At 38.7% G+C, this 14,927-nt stretch overlaps 1 protein-coding gene across 1 annotated transcript in view; it reads right to left on the reverse strand.

Moving 5' to 3' along the window:
• EYS (eyes shut homolog) overlaps nucleotides 1–14,927 on the reverse strand; it is a 1,562,674-nt gene that overhangs the window by 179,071 nt on the left and 1,368,676 nt on the right.

The following is a 14,927-nucleotide window of genomic DNA, read 5'->3' on the forward strand; positions in this document are numbered from 1 at the left end:
TAGCATATACGGAATTATAAATATTATTATTAAATATTCGCTCTATTATTTAAGGCAGAAACCCATTAGAATATTTTTCTGCCCACAACTTACACACTAAAAATAAAATAAAGAAAAGCAATCCCCATGCTCCTATTTAAACCCAAACTCATAAAAGGTAGGTTAGAAATACCTTAAATTTATCTTTTTAAGGTTTTCATCAATGTTTTCATCTTATAGATTTCATATTATGAAGTTATTTTTTGACAAGGAAACATTCATCTTCATGTCAGTTCACATCAATAAGAGCACCTAGTATATGCTAGCCTTTTGCAAGGCATAAAAATAATACAATAAATAGGTCACAAACCCTATACTCTGGGAAATATTTCTAAATATATTCAAATCAGCATGCATTTTGATTTCCCTTAATACTTAAATTAGGTGATATACTTTTGTCCCATAAACAATAGCATTAGAAGGGACTTTAGATTTTTAGATATTTAGAATTAGAAAGGTCTGGACGATGTTCAGTCAAATGAGAAACAAACTCAGGGAGGATATGTGTGCACATCACCCAGAGGAGCAGATATGAGACTGGAGCCTGAGAGCCTACCACTGAGCAGTCCTACCTCACTTAGACATCAAGTGTCCCTTCATGCCTACGTCTCTGGGGATGGTGCACATCTGTCCAAAGGAAATTTAAGGCATCTAGGACTACCAAATGTGACAATGGGTGGCCCACATTCCAGGTCAGCCGGGCACCAAGTCCCCTTTGCTCTGGTCCCGAGACAAAGGAGTTTCTTTCCACTTCAGAGAATTCCTGTTCTATGACTTCTTTTCTCTCTGCCATCTATTCCCCAGCTCGGTTCTCTCTCCTTGGGAGCAGAAAGTGTCATTCTGCAATCATGGATGTAAATATTTATGACTCCCATTAGGACTAGAACAGCTTTGGGGCTGTAATTTCTGTTTCTGTGTGGATAGGTAGATTGGGGAAAGAAATAAAATAGTCCTAGAACATTTGTGAGAGATCAAAGGGGATGGAAATTAGGTGATTGTTAAGGTATAACCTTACCACATAGTTCTTATGTTCAGATAATTTCTTACCTAAACACTAAACTGCAATAGTTGGGCATGATTTTCTGCCAGCTATACTGAATTTACGTGTAAACTGTATTTGTTTTAAGTCCTGTTAATCTAGTACTGAAGAGAGAAAACTGGATGTCTGAGAGCATGTGCAAGTTATCTCAGGGGTAAAGATAGGATCCTTGGTATTGGAGCATACTAAACTCAATGTATATTCCCAGTTGTCAGTGGACAATCTTCTACTTTGAAAGTCTTATAAAAGTAGAAAAACTCTGAGTGTCGCTCAGTGGGTTGGGCCTTGTCCTGCAAAGTGAAAGGTCACCGGACCGATTCTGACCAGGGTACATGCGTGGGTTGCAGGTTTGGTCTTGGTCAGGGCACGTATGAGAGGCAACTGATCTGTGTTTCCCTCTCGCATTGATGTTTCTCTCCCACTCTTTCTCCCTCCCTTCCCCTCTGTCCAAAAATAAATAAATTAAAAAATGGACAAAGGACTTGAATAGACATATTTCCAAAGAGGACATTCAGATAGCCAATAGACAAATGGAAAGATGTTCGATATCACTAATCATCAGAGAAAGGCAAATTAAAACCACAATGAGATACCATCTCCCACCTGTGAGAGTGGCGATCATCAGTAAATCAACAAACAAGTGCTGGTGAGTATGTGGTAGGAATGCAGACTGGTGCAGCCACTATGGAAAGCAGCATGGAGATACCTCAAAAATTAAAAATGGGTCTGCCTTTTGACCCAGTGATCCCACTTCTGGGAATATATCAGAAGGAGCCCAAAACACTAATTTGAAAGAACATAGCACCCCTTTGTTCATTGCAGCATTATTTACAGTTAGCACGGTATGGAAGTAGCCCAAGTGTTCATCAGTAGAGGAGTGGATAAAACAACTATGGGACATTTACACAATGAAATACTACCTGTCTGTAAAAAAGATGAACATTTTACTCTTGTAACAGCATGGATGGACCTGGGAAACCTTTTGCTAAGTGAATAAATTGATTTATATTATAGAGCTCAGGGCAGAGAGCATTGACTTCAATTCTAGAAGATTGTGATCTATCCTGTCTTTGTTTTCAGTGTTGACTTGAACAAATCTCTTAATTCACTCATTTTCCCATTTATGGAAGATCTAAATCTGTGTTCCTATAATATTTGAAGTATTATCATCACTTGAAGATAAAATCACATAAGGACAATTCCACTACATCATTTTCCAAAGTGAAGACGGCACTTGGTAACTGTTAGGTCAATGACAATCAGCAGTGTGAACACCTGGACAGAGCTTGCTGGAAGCCACTGTTGCATTTTAATGTCAATCAACAATAACCAAAGTTTTTTCCCAGCATTCTTCCATCTAGTTTTTATATTCTTAAGTCTTTAGAAAATTTGAACTTCTGGCACCAAATCACTTGATGTTTAGATTGGTGGGTGGGAACAATTTTTACTTAGTTTTCCTAGAATGAAAGGTTAAGCAATGGTCCTAAGTTACATAATGTTCCAGGAAATGGGCCAGGAACAGAATGTATTGGGAACTTTGTCTACTGCTGAACCAAAAGGACTGATTCGTTTCCTTCCTAAATTAATTATTTAAACTTCTTGTTTTAAGCATTTTGCAAACCTAAGCAAAGGGATTCTGGATATTTCACATTTTATTCCAGCTTTAACTTTGCTCTGTTTTCATTTTGTTTGTCAAGCTTTTCACACACTTTTAACAGTGGCATGTCTAATTATGTGTAAAAATCATCATTATTAACACAATTTACCAAATCATTTTTGTTGTTGTTGTATGAGTTCAATCTGTAAGTATTAAGCCATGTCGATTTAAAACAAGAAAGAATCCTTCTGGTCACAAAACAAGTAGGTTTAGCACGTAATTCCCTACTAAAATAAACCCATTAATAAATAGTTTCTGAAGGGAAGAAAAGCAGTCAAGAAAAACATATTAGCAGCTTATATTTTGCTTGCTTGTTCTTTGAAATAGAGAGGGAAAAAAAGCCCTTAACATTCTATAAGAAAAAGAGAGGAAAGAAAGTTTTCAGATGGGATTTAAGCCAGAGAGGTCTCTTATGCCCAGGAAGATCAATCAGGGTAGATGAGTTCTCCATGTATTATCACCTGAGGGTAGAGAAAATTGAAGATGAGATTCTTTCCCCCACCACTTGTTTGACCTTGCTGCATAAATATGATGTAAAAAATATGTGTAAAATTTGATAGTCGTCTTTTCCATTAGTCAGACCTTGAAATATTTAACTCTTTGAGATTTTTCAAATTTGGAGTGTATGACACAATTTCTTCCATGTTTACTCTAATTGTTCTCATTTAAATATAATTGTATTTGCAATCACGACTTTAATGAAACTGATGTGCAGAGAACTAACTGCCTTCTGTCCTATAAAAACAAATGCCCAACCCTTGTTGCTGCACTCAAGGATGGCAGGAAAAAGAGTGGTTAGAAAATCAATTTAAACTGCATTTGTACTTTACCAAGAACTCTGTGACACTTACATCGGTGAGAGTTATGCTTTCCAAATGTGTGATACCCTTTTATAAGCAACTAAAAACCCTGCAGCTTCACTCACTCTCCCAGCAAGAATACATGCCTTCACATCAATCCGTTTGCACAATACCCAGGACCTGCAGAATAGGGGAAAGAATTGAGATCCAAAAGATAAACAATAGGGGCTCTGGTCAAGATGGTGGCATAGGTAAACGTGGTACTCACATCCTTGCATAACCACATGAAAATCACAACTAAACTACACAACAGCCATAATTCAGAATTACCTGAAATCTAGCTGAGTGGAAGTCCTACAACTAGAGATTTAAAGAAGCCACATGAGACTAGGGGGGTGGGGCAGTGATGTGGGGCGGTCATGTGGAATGGGCTGGTCCCTCACCCCCATGTAGCAGATAAAAATTAGGAGGGCCATCTTTGTTGTGGAGATCCCCCCTGAGGAGTGAGTGGTCCCAGCCCCACACCAGGCCCCTCAGCCCACAGTTCCAGTGACAGGAAGAGAAGTCTCCATAATTTCTGGATGTAAAAACCAGTAGGGATTGAGGCTGAGTGAAAGAAGCAGAAGCTCCAGAAGCTTCTGGAGTCCCAGGGAGCTTCTTTTAAAGGGACCGTGCATGGACTTACTCAGACTCATTCCCTCTGAGCTCCAGTGTTGGGCAGAAGCTTGAAAAGCACCAGCGACATACAGGAAGGGATTGATTTATCTGGCAACATGGTGGGTGCCATATCTGAATGTCCGTTAACTTGGCTAACAGTGTGAGTCCCACCCTGGTGATTCCCTGAGACCCTGTCTCACCCAAATTTCAGGCCAACCCAAGATGTTTCCAGTGCCTCTTCCATATGAATTGCTGGTCTTGGCTTATGCACCAGACCTTCCTAAGATTTTTCAAAGAAGCAGCATCCCCATTAACTCTTGCTAAGTGGCCCCAGGCCTAGCACTAGCAGCAGCTGGTCTTGGTTCACAGCTTGGACTTGCCTGGGCATCTCTGAGACCAGCACAAGAAGCAGCCATCTGCAAATCACTTTGCAGCTCATACCGGGTGGCCCTTGGCCTGACCTTGGCCTGCATTTCTTGGGTGGCCCTAGAGCCAATGTACCTGGTGGACAGCTTCAGATCACATAAAAGGACCATCCAAATACCTCCACAAGCTGCACACTCAAGGGGCAGACTCATTAGGCACCAGAGCCCTGCTGAAGTAAGTCCTGCTCTGTGGGGTGGTCCCCTTCACAGCTGATCACTCACGGTGGTTGGTGGTCACAGCCGGTTCTTGCAGCCAATCAGCCTGGGGGGTAAATCTATCCCAATGACATGTCAACAGCAACCAAGGTTCAAAACAAGAGGAGGGTATACACAGTTCACATGGGGAAGGGGATGCAGCTGGAACGTCCCGCTTAGATGATGGGGGAACCCTACAGGGCACTACATAAGGCCACTCTATCAAACCCGAAAAACACAGTAGCTCTATCTAATACATAGAACCAAAAACAGGGAGGCTGTCAAAAGGAGGAGTCAAAGAAACATGACGCAATTGAATGAACAAAACTTCACAAAGAGAACGAAACAAAATGGAGACAAGAAAGATGCAGAGCTCAAAATGCTGGTTATAAGGATGCTCAATGAATTTAGTAATAACTTCAACAGCATAAAAAAGGACAAAGAAACCATAAAAAAAGTCAGAAATGAAGGATACACTAACTGCAATAAAGAATAGTTTACAGAATATCAACAGCAGAGTAGATGAAGACAAGAATCAAAACAGTGATTTGGAATATAAGGAAACAAAAAACAGCCAATCAGAACAGCAAAAAGAAAAACGAATCTAAAAAATGAGGATAGTGTAAGGAGCCTTGGGGACAACTTCAAATGTACCAACATTCATAGCATGGGGGGTGCTGGAAACAGAAAAGAGGGAGAAAAAAATTGAAAATGTATTTGAAAAAATGACAGAAGACTTCCCTAACCTAGCGAAGGAAATAGACACACAAGTCCAGGAAGCACAGAGAGTTCCAAACAAGATGAACCCAAAGAGGCCTACACCAAGACACACCATAATTAAAATACAAAAGGTTAAAGACAAAGAGAATCTTAAAAGCAGCATGAGAAAATCAGTTAGTTGCCTACAAGGGAGCTCCCATAAGACTATTAGTTGATTTTTCAATAGAAACTTTGTAGGCCAGAGGGATTGGTAAGAAATATTCTAAGTGATGAAATGTAAGGCCATACAACCAAGACTACCCAGGAAAGCTGTCATTTAGAATAGAAGGATAGTTAAAGAGCTTCCCAGACAAGAAATAGCTAAAGGAGTTCATCATCACCAAAAGGGTATTATGTGAAATGTGAAAGGGTCTTCTTTATGAAGAAGAAAAAGGATAAAAAATATGAACAATAATATGGCGATAAATACATATCTATTAACAATTTAATTTAAAAAACAAAATAAATGAATGAGCAGAACAGAAATAGGCTCATAAATACAGAGAACATTTTGATGGTTGCCAGATGGGAGGAGGGTTGAAGGAATGGGTGAAAAAAGGTGTGGAATTAAAAACTACAAATTGGTTGTTAGAGAATAATCATGGGGATGTAAAATGCAGCATAGGGAATATAGTCAATAATATTCTAAGAACTCTCTGTGGTGTCAGATGGGTGTGAGATTTCTCAGGATGATCATTTAGGAAGTTATGTAATATCTAATCACTGGAGTGTACACCTGAAACATATCCAAATGTATGTCAACTGCAATTAAAAAATAAAAATAATTTAAATACATCTTTTAAAAGTTAAAAAATAAAAAAATAAATAAAGCCTATCAATTCAGTGACATTTCAAAGTCTATGAAGGATTGGCTATTGAAAAACTGGGTATGTTGTATTGTTGTATTTACAGTTTTAGTGTTCATTCTCACGGTCTGTGTGGTTCTAAATCTACCATTTGAATGTATAATTATTTTAAAAATTACAGATGGTGTTTTAGTACAGAAATGTACCATTGTTTTACATACATATGTATATATAATATGATTATATATTTTCTTATCATGCACTTAGAATAAACAATAGTAAATAATTTTAAATGTTTTCTATTTAAATTTGGATATCAGATTTTTTCAGAATTAAAATATATTCACTGTAAAAAGGAAAAAAGAAAGATAAAAAATGTCTGTAACTGCTAGGCTGTTTTAACATAAGACTGTGCTTTATATTTATAAATGAAAAAACACATTTTATTTGGCATTCCTTAATGTTTTACTAACCTGAGATTATCATAAGCAAAGGAGTTGGAGAAAAGTATCGTGTGCCTTGTTCATCTTTGTAAATCCCACACTTATCACTCTGCTTAATACAAAAGGGGTACTCTGCAAATGCTCAAGGTATGAAAGAAAGGATGGGTGGATGGTCTTAAAGACACACAAATCCCATTTCAATCAAGTAGACTTGGATCAAAATAATTTCCAAATGTGAATATTGTAGAAAAATCCAGAAGTTACCCAAATATTTTGTTGTAATGTGTTACATTACATTTTGTCTAAGTAATGAGGAGCTGCAACATGCCTGTGCTTCCCCTATTTCCCTAATAATCGCATTGGCATGCTTGCTTTCCATATTGTGGAAGACTTAAATGGGTCTATGTTTCAAGGTAGTCTTTCACTGATGGTTACCTCCCGTCTGTTACACATTAAGGAAAGCAGAGGGTAGCACTGAAGCAGCTGGACTCCCATCTCCTGGTAATGCAGAAGGTGGCTGGTATTCAGAAAAAGTTCAAAACTAAGAAATAAAACAGAAGGATTACTTCATGTTCTTTTAATATCCTACTAGAGTATTGTCCAGTGGGCCTGCTGAAGCATTATGAAATTTTCTAGAAGAATGCATTTTTATTTGACTCACTGTTTACCATTGAATAGGCCCAGTCTCTGTGAAGTTACTGATAAATTACAGATTTCTGTCTTAGGAAGATGTAAATGAGTACATACTGGTAGAAAAGAAACCACCCCCCATTACATTTTATTCTTTTGTAGGATACTAACCCATTTTGTCTCTAACCTAGCAATCCTATTTCAACATTCATTCAGCTACTGTATATACTCAGTCTCTTGAATTCCCATTGAACCAACTTTACCATCACACTGGTTCCTTTATTAACAAGATAAATCTTTGGTATGTGTTCATTATACACCTGTATGAAAGTCAAGTTTATAATTTGTTGAAAATTAACCTAAGACACTTTGCTTGATTATCTTGCCAGGACCCCAAGAAGATAGTCTTTTGGCCAGAGGTAAATATAGATTTTGGTAGCCTAAAACTTACATAATTCTTGGTCCTTTATAACAAAAAGGATTTGAAAGTACATATATGAAATATATATACAAATGAATATTTAGAACAAAAAAGAAATCAATGAATTACAAGGAAACTTGGAGATTTGGTGTGTTTCTATGAAATCTCTTTAGGCTCTTCACGGGAAATGCTTACAAGAAAATACTTACTGATTGCAACCTGGTTTCCCTTTTGAAAGAGAATTTTAACAACCCACTGCAATTCGTAGCAAGTTCCAGATTTCAGAAAAACAAAGGTTGGGGCCTCTTAAGTTTCATTAGCTTCACAGTAAACCAGCTCTGCTTCTGGGTGAGAGGACACTAGCAGATAAGGAGTTGTGAAGTAAAGGGCTGGGAGAAAGAAACCAGAGAACATTTTCCCCCTCAGACAGCTGGGTCCTGTAACAATAACCTCTTGTGTGGGGTGTGGCGAGGACTCACACATTCATGTGCCAAGAGATCCAGCACTGAGCTTGTGTTGCAGGGAGAGCATACGGAACCAAAATGGGACCTGTTAATAAGAAAGCCTTTGAATCTTTCCCAATCAAATCCCTCCTGCCCCAAGAGAGCCCTAAATCTGGAGAAACTAGAAGCAGAAGAGGGGTAGAGAGGCATCAGGAAGAACACATCACTTTACTTCTCAAGTTCTTGAGCTGGACATCTACCCAACCCAGTAAAGGATTGCTGACCACTAAACTGGATATGACATAAAAGCATTAACTGGAGTAGGTTGAATCAGATGCTTTTACTCTGTGAACACAAAGAGAAGCCTCAGGAACCTGCATGATATTCCATGAAGGGAAAGTAAAGAGTGATCCAACAAAGCATGTTTGGTATCAATGGCAGAAGAAAAAGAAAACCTTTTATATTTGCACCCCATAAAGTTTAAACTTTTAATGAATGGAGTCCATTGATAAGTGCCTTAAATGCCCAATTGATTAATGTGAGAGAAATGTAGAAAACCACATATGCTTCTAAGTTTTTACTTGAAACCTAGTTGGATATTTTCCCTTCCTTCCTTGTTTCTACCAGAGGGGCGGCCTACAGTTGAAATGTTTGGATGCTCGGTGGCAAACTTTCACAGCTGAGAATAATCTAACCAAATACAAACAAACCCTCTAATACAGGAGACACTTAAATCCCAGTACAATTTCAAGGATGTTGACTGCAGACAGAAAGTGTAGCACCCACGATAAAGGTTAAATATTTGAAGATGTTATTAGTCTAAATATGGTGGTGAGAAATTGATCTGGAATAGGTTCCTTCTTCCCTGGGTATTTAGAAGACTCCAGTTGCCTGCTGAGCTAGATTATGGGTAATCTGGCCTAGATACAGAAAAAGAACTAAAAGATCTCAGCAGGTGATGACCAAGTACACGCCACCGTGAAACGACAACGAAGACAAGCGAACATTTTGTAGGGGGTTGCCACTCATTGCAGAACAGATGGAAAAGCTAAGACACAATACCCTAACGCTTTGTACTCTGTAATAATTGTTGCCATTGCAATTTCAAATTCAATTTGTGGTTCCTACCTCATTTTGAATTGCTAAATGATTTGAAAAACTAATTTCAGAAATCATGAAAAATGACTTTTTATTAATGTCAAAAATATGTCTATAGAATTAGACAATAGGGACAATGGATTGAAAGAAAAGAATGAAAGAAACTAACTTTTAATTCTATTCAGATGCTGAGAATAATGAAAGTTCCCTGATATTAAGAAATACATACTTTTTTTGAAATTGCTAGTTATAGTTAATTTTATGTGTCAACTTGACTAGGCTATGGGATACTCAGATAGCTGTTTAAACACTATTTCTGGGTGTATCTGGATGTTTCCAGAAGAAATTAGTATTTGAATTGGTAGACTGAGTAAAGCAGATGGCCCTTCCCTATGTGGGTGGGCATCTTCCAATCCCTCGAGGGGCTGACTAGAAGAAAAAGCAGAGCCAGGTTGAATTTGCTCTCTGCCTGACTGTTGAGCTGTGATGTCAGTCTTCTCTTGCTGTGAATGCTCCTGGTTCTCAGGCCTTCATATTGAGACTGAAATCTACACCAGTCTTTCCTGGGACCCCAGCTTGTAGGTGGCAGGTCATGGGACTTCTTATCCTCTGTAATTGTGCAAGCCAATACCTTATAATTTCTATATCTATCTGTCTGTCTGTCTGTTTAACTATCTAGTCATCTAGCCAGCTAGCTACATTGCTCAATAGGGGAAATTTAAATTGAGTCAGATTTTCTTGGTCAGTTGACCAAATAAAACTATTGCCCCAGTGCAGTGGCCTGCAAACTATGGTCCTTAAGCCAAACCCTGACAGTCACCTGTTTTTGTAAATAAAGTTGGAACACAGTCACATATCTTTAAGGGCTACTTTGGTGTTCCGAGAGAAGAACTAAATAGTTGACATACCAAGTCTAAAATGTTTGCTATCTGACCCTTCACAAAAAAGTTTGCTAAACCATGTCCAGGTTCATGGAGGATCACACTGGCTGGTGATGCATCAAAGCTATGAGAACAATTAGAGGCACAGAAAGCACATTCACTCACATGTGGTATTACTGACTTTCAGTGCATGACAAAAACACTAATGCACACTTAGCTTCTGAGAAAACTCAGCCTAAGTCTAAAATTTGTGCCTCAATAGTCAATGACTACAATGTCAGTGACATCAGTTTTCAGGGCTGTGGCTATACAGGGTATATTCCCAAACCTGACGCCCCTTTTTAATTATTGTTTAACCTATTTTAAAACATCTGGCAGAGAAAGGAGGAAGTGATTTAAATATTATCTGTTTAATTTGCTAACCTTCTTATGCCCTTTTGGAAACAGCTTGTTCAAAGTCCACAGAGATTTAGATACTCAGAATAACCCTTCTGTATCACTTTCTAAACTGAATTTCACTACATGCAATTTGGATTCCTCTGAAATAAGCAACCACAGGGGTTTGAAAACTCTAGCACAGATTTATAACGAAATGAAAAAGATTGGACGTTGTCCAGAATGCGTGATGGCACTCACAGCAGAATGACATTCGCTCAGTAAAGCTGCTACAGTAATACTTCCCCTCAATAGTTTTCCACGAAATTTGACTTCTTGTAAGCAGATTACCTTCATTGACAATGTAGGGACAGCACTTAATAACAGTGAATTGTATCAACCAAGCTACTAAAATTAGTAATGAGTTTGTTTATAAATAGCTGTGTAACTGTATTTTACTTTGTGAACCACAGAGTGTAGCTTTGTGTACTGAACCTCTGTTAACTTATCGTCTTACTCTTGTTTAGAGCATGCCTTTTTAAGGGTTATCTCTTAAACCACTATTATTCTTTATATGTTGGGGAGAGTGGGCATGCATTCACAGGAGATATGAATTAGAATGTTCAAGTGTATGTGTGGATTGAAAAATTTTGCCTCTCTTAAGGTTTTTATACGAGGGGGGCCCCTCAAGAAACCAGAATTTATTTTTTTAATAAAAAATTTGATATTTATTCTTACATGTTTAAAATTCAGTCACCTTCAAAGTACTCTCCTTTTGCTGCAATACACCTATGGAGACATTTTTTTTTCCATTACTCACAACAGTTTTTGAACTCATCGATTTTGATGCCTTTCAGGCTTCTGTCATTTTTTATTTCCCCTCTTCCACATTGGCAAACATTTCCTCCTGAGGACTTTTTTCACCCAGGGAAACAAAAATAGTTGCTTGGGGTGAATAGGGAGGGGCATGGAGGTCATGCTGTTTTTTGGTCAAAAACTGCTGAACACTCTGTGGTGTGGGCAGATGTGCTTGTAAATCACCCGTCATGAAATGGGCAAACGTGTTGAAAGATTCTTCAAAAAAAGTTCACTGAAGACAAACGCAGCCTCTCACAACAACGCCAGCTGGTACACTGATACAGATGGGTTTCCAGAATACTCAGCTAGCAGTGGAAGCCTATATTACAAGGGGCCTACCATCCAGAAGATAATTCTCTTTTTTTGGGGGGGTCCCCCCTTGTATACCTCATTAGGAGGCATTCCCTAACTTTTAGATGAAAGTCTGTGGACTACAATGATTAAGCTGTTATGAGAAATTATTTTTGCATTTTAAATAAAAGCATCATGCATGCCTACTATAGTATTAAAACATTAGTATCACTTTATCTTGAGATAGGAAATCAGAGAGGGAAAAGAGCTTGCTTCTTATCTTTGTAATAATGACTCTTTTATTCTAAACACAGATGGTCTATAATTTTGAAAATAAAATAATAAAACTGTAGACCTAAAAAGAATTCCAACAGGTCAATTCGGCCATTGCCTTTGAATCCAGAAAAATTGAATATTAATATATCTCATTTAAATTGCTGTACTCTTTTAAAAGCTGTCTTGCATCCAATCACCCATTTGGGAAAAATAGGAAAAGAGAGGATGGGAGTTTAGAAGTCTGCCTGGCTTGGCTCAGGAGTGAGATCAAGTCAGATGGCATCACAAGATGCAAAGATCAAGAAGGGTTGGAAGAGAGTTTGGAAGATTTTGGAGAGATCCCTTTTATGATGTGGCAGCATAAACAGGAAAAGTAACCTTTGCCTTTGGCCAATGATACACATGGCAAGTGAGTTATCAAATGCATCAAGTCGGTTCAGACTCCTTTGTCAAAGTCAGGGTGGGGATCTGTAGCACAAAGGATCTCTAGGTTGCTTGGTTGGAACTCTTTATACCACTCACTGTAATTTAAGTATGGGTATGTGTCTGCTGGGGGCCTGGTGTTTGTCATGGTGGTGGCTCTTTGTGATCTACTTCTTTGCTCTGTGTTCTTCTTGAACAGCTTCTTTGGTCTGAGGCTGCTAATGGCCTCACTGGGAGTTCCCTGTCAGTACCTATCTGGTTCTCCTTTCGGGTTACTACGCAGTGTGGTGGAGTGCTCTGCGTATGGTTGGGTATTGGTGTTTTACACAGAGCAGGAAAGAGTGACAGATAACATTTTCATCCTGGTGGTCTTCTCTGTAGCCCCTTGGCCACCTAAGCTCTTGTACTGAACTTTTGATCCCGTTCGTGAAGGCTCCACCCTCATGACCATTGCAATTACCTCCCCAAAGCCTCACCCCCAAAATCATCACATTGGAGATTAGGGTTTCAACATATGAATTTTGGGGGGTACACAAATATTCAGTCCAGAGCACCTACCTTAGATGGCCTCCCTCTCCTTACTTTTTGTTTCTTTTTAATCACTCTACTACTCATTCTTCTCCATTCCTACAAAATTCCAATGTAATTTTTCTAAAAACATTTCCTCGCTCTGCTTTCTTTTCTTTTTGCTTCCTTTCAGTAATTACATGGTTGAGCCTTAAGGTCTGCATAGTTGACCTCAGATCTGTGTGTTTGCCCTGACCATTGTTAGCATGTGGGCGTCCCTATTTGGACGGTCATCTGACTTTTGTGGACAAAAGGACCAAACTGAACCCATCTTCTTCCGTCTTCTTCCTGCAACCACTCAAGCATTCTGGTTACCAGGTTTGAAGCCCAACAATCATTCTTTACATCTCCCCTTGACTCCCTGCCTTTGATAAACTTTTCAGTCCTGTCCCCATGATCCCTCTGGAATGTCTGTTTTTGCTGTTGTTGTACTGATACTGGCCAAGTGCAATGTGCTGTGGTTCTGGCATGCACAGGGACATGCCGGAATGGAAGTCATAGTTGCCAGGTACCAGCATGTCCTGTGTACAGTAATGCAAGGGGTAATTTATGGGAGTTAAGTTCTGGCAATAAAGATAGAAATCATGTTGCTCATGGGATATGAAGAAGCATTTTATTTGCAGAGTATGGAGCTGGCAAGTGGCCACCCTTAGCTCCTTGCTGCTTATTGGCTGGAGGCTCCCCTCAGTGCTTTGTCACGTGGACCTTCCCAGAACTGCTACATGGTTTATCAAAATCAGCACGACAGAGCATGCTTCCAAGCTGCAGCTCACAATCCTATGTAACCTAATCATGGGAGTAAGTGACACCCCATCACCCTGATCTCTTCATTATTTTGTTGGCTAAAAGTAAACTACTGGTCCCATCTACACGGAAGTTAGAGGGGATCATACGAGGCTTGAATACCAGGAGAGGGGATGATGGGGGTTATGATGGAGTCTGTTGACCATATATAGGAAGGGAGGAAAAGCAATTCCTGTCACTTCTGTAATTCCATCAATGGTAAAGCCTCATTGACAATATTTATTAAGGTTAATGACAAATATTTCAGGCATTAGAAAGTCAGAAGAAGTTTCTTTTCCTGTTTATTCATTTACTAGGCAAAGATGCAAGTTTTCCTGCAGAGTTTTGAAGGTTGTCTTGCTGGATAATTTCTGCATTGTTATTTAAAAATAGTTGTTATTAATGGGTTCATTATAAATCAGAATACTTATTAAGTAAAGCCCTGATTTTTTTTCCTTCGGAAAGTGACTGTGGCCAAGGAAGTTACCTTCACTCTTAGCCTCAAAATGCATTCTCTTTTAAAGTCCTTTAAAATTGCATCTGTTATACTTTCTCTCTATAAAGTAGGTCTATAATGCTGTTGTTGTTTTACAATTGTGCAAATCAAGTCACAGACTCAGGCACAGTTAAACAGGAGCAAAGGTTTTAGATACCGAAGACTTGATCTCTTTCTTTTTCACTAAACCATGCTTTTTCTTCAAATTTATTATAGCCAGTGTGCGACTATCTGGTAAATATATCCCCTTGACTTTATCACGCCTATCAATTCCTCTGTTCCTGGTCTTTGCCATTTGGCTCTCTCTCTCTTTCTTAGCATTTTCTATTCCAGGGATTGCTTTCAGTGCCCATCTCTGCCTATCATTGTGTACGTGACTTTTTTAAATAGAATTTTTCTGTCTCGCACACTATGCATATAGGTGTTTACTTTTATGAAGTCATTAATGACTTGATAGCTTTCACCTTAGAATCACTAAAGTGAATTAATTAAGATATTTCCTGTGAGATTTGGTCAATTTTCCTTGACTTGAGTTATAATCTGTACAAGTTTCTGCTTCCGCTCT

The sequence above is a fragment of the Desmodus rotundus genome, chromosome 11 (genome assembly GCF_022682495.2).
Source record: "Desmodus rotundus isolate HL8 chromosome 11, HLdesRot8A.1, whole genome shotgun sequence".
In the NCBI taxonomy this organism is placed as follows: domain Eukaryota; kingdom Metazoa; phylum Chordata; class Mammalia; order Chiroptera; family Phyllostomidae; genus Desmodus; species Desmodus rotundus.